Source organism: Caenorhabditis briggsae, assembly GCF_000004555.2.
Source record: "Caenorhabditis briggsae complete genome, chrV, whole genome shotgun sequence".
In the NCBI taxonomy this organism is placed as follows: domain Eukaryota; kingdom Metazoa; phylum Nematoda; class Chromadorea; order Rhabditida; family Rhabditidae; genus Caenorhabditis; species Caenorhabditis briggsae.
Window position 1 is genome coordinate 895,486 of NC_013488.2, and position 3,146 is coordinate 898,631.

Here is a 3,146-nt window from a genome sequence, read left to right on the forward strand (position 1 = left end):
ACTTTGGTTTTTATATACGATTTTTCTAATTATGAGAAATATTTTCTTCATTTTTGTGTGATCCTAAATATCGTAAAACCTTTAAAGGTGGGGGGACAGGAGATTTTTTGTAGTTTTTTTGTAGTTAGAGTATGCATTCTACCGTCACGGTGTACAACGCTTAATGTCACTCTGCGTACAGCTGTCGTCCTCGCCTTTATGTTTGCAACATGGGCGTGCGCTTTCTCTTTGCCCGCGTGGCTCAGTCGGTAGCGGCGCCGCACCCTCAATCATCGCCCTCACAAGTTCAACTCTTCGAGGGGCATCTTTGAACGGAATTTCGAGAACATTATTTTTTTCATGTCCCCCCACCTTTAAAAGAAGGGTCTCCTAACTTTCAATTTTGAGCCAATTTATCTTGATTTCTATGAAAGATATCAAAAATTTGTCAACTGATAAATTATTTATAATAATGTTACAGACATTTTATCAGTTGACACATATTTTATATTTCTTACAGTAACCATGGGAAATCGACTCAAAGTAGAAAGTTAGGGGGCCCTTCTATTACAGGTTTTAATAAACTTTTTTGAACGAATTGAAGCAAAAGAAGCCTGAAATTTTTTTAGCAACAAAAATTTTATTAAGCTCTTGTATACATGCATCCGCAGTTTATATAACTAGATTATGCTTCTTGGATTAAATGAGCAGCACACAATAAATCTTGGCGGTCAGGAAGAGCTCATTTTTCTTTTTTAGGAGGGTACGTCGGGTTGGTTGAAATGAGATTTTCTTTTCTTTTTCGCAAAAAGAAGATGGGGTCCTTTTAGAATTTTTGATTAAAACTGTCTTCCACTAGATTAATGACTTTCTACCGTAGTGCAGATGACAGAAGATGAATGACCTGCTACCGTAGATGGCAGCATACAAGGCTATAACTCCGGAAGTACGTGTAGGCTACCATCTATGGAAAGTTTAGCCGGATATCCACATCAGCAGTATTCACCAAAATGATAAGCCTAACGGATTTCCGATATAATACGTATCAGGGATTTATCTTTTTTCCCGGAATCCATACATGCCATTCTGACTTTGAAGAGAAACAATATCTGGCTTCTTTTTATCCTAATCTTTGAAAACGGCCGCCTATTGAATTGTTCTATGAGTTAAAAGAATTTTTATTTTTGGTGATAATCAAGCCTCCCCAAAACCTTATCGTTTTTGTTTATCAAGGCTTTTTTCACCCCGGATGCCCACATGATTCTTTGTCCTTTTTTCTGTTTTCTGGGTGAATAAGAAATTACAAATCGCCCCTTTCCACACTTTTGCCTAATTATCCAAAAAAAGAGACAAAAAGAGAGAAAAAGTTGATAATTGAGTTAGCAAAGAAGCAACTCTTTTTTCTTCTATTCTTGCTCTCTAATTTTGAGATTTTTGAGGGTTGCTCATTTTTTGAAAAAATACCCTTTTCGAATTCCCACGACATTTCCCACGAATCTGCTTTTTTTCGAGACGGTTATAACACAAAGTTCGTGAGATTCAGAATTTGTGTCATTCGGCTCATTTTTTTCTTCCTATGGGCTTTTTGAAGAACATGTTGACTCTCTGATCTTGTAGTTTTCTTGAGGATTTGATTTTTTGGTTTGGCAAAGGCCACGATGTCCTAGAATATTAAATGTGGAGCTCATTCTGATTTTCTAGGCGTTTAAGATTATAATACCTTTGAGTTTTGGTCTGAACGCTTGGGTGATATTGACAAAATGGCACCTGAGAATCTCGTAGCCGGCATTGTGTCGACTTCTGCGATTAATTTCGTAATTTCTGTGTAAGACATATTCTAAGGATGCCAAACTTCTTTTGCATTTGATCCTTATTTGGGGGCGGACCCACTTAATCGACACATTTGTCGTGCCCACTGTATACGTGCTTTTTGAGCTCAGTTATTTCGTTTCCTTCAGAAGGTATCAAAATTTGTCAACTGATAAGTTATTCATCATAATATCACCAATATTTCATCAGTTGACAGTTTTTCGATATCTTTCATATGAATCGAGATAATTGAGCTCAAAGTGCGCGGCTTCCACTGGAGCAAGTACGGTATGGTGGAAAAAAATTGCATTTTGTGCAAACACCATCACGCGAAAGTGCGGACCGAAAATTGCTAATTTTTTTGACCGATATCACTGAAAGCTAGATATATCAAGTTAGGTCACGAACTTCTGTTTCAATACCAAATACGGTAGGTAATGCCTAGATGCCGAAACTATGTGTGTACATTGAGTTCAATTATCTCGAATCCTTCAAAAAATATCAAAAATTTGTCAACAGGGAAACTGTTTATCGTTTTATCACCAATATTTTATCAGTTGAGAAATTTTTGATATCTTCTATAGGAACCGAGATAATTGAGCTCAAACTTAACAATATGGGGCTCTTTTATTACAGGTTTTACAGTATTCCAAGACACTAAAAGATAGGAAGCAACCTTTTTGGCTTCCTGCGTTGATTTTGAACGCTAAAACACTTTATCAGACGTTCCAAAATTTTGAATTTTTGCTTCTTTAGAAAATTCCAGTGGTCCTTGACGAGATCTTCCACTTAAGACATCGTACCGGATATAAGTTGAAATGTCTCAACATCACCAAAACCCGCAATAAATTATAGGTTGTCCTCTCTGGAAAAATTGAAAATTTGAACTCTCTCACTTTTTTTCCTCTATACGTTTTCTACTTCATCTTCGTCTTCCTCCTAGCCCATTCTCGCCAATTTCCCACTTTTCACATTTTTCAAATCGGCTCACCGAAATCCTGAGAAGGTAGATCGTGCGAGAAGATTCATTGCCTTTTTTTGCTATCCGCTTCATTAGACTCTTCCCTTAGCACCGTCGTCACCCATTCTCTCTTGGCCCATTTGCTCTTTTAGTGCTGCTTCTCTGTTGACTTTTTATGCTCTTCTCTTTTTCTTGAATCCGCACTCTGCACCCCATTCTTGGCCCCTCCCATTGTCTTCTTTTCACTCACTCTTCCTCATTTCGCCTCCTCTCCCTTTCCGTCTTCCTATTTTTCTAATAAATAAAATGTCTTGCGGTTTTAAACGAACCTTCATCAAACCGCCCATTTTTTCCGTCGACTATTAGGAGGAGGTCCCCAAGTCTCCCCCCCCCCCCA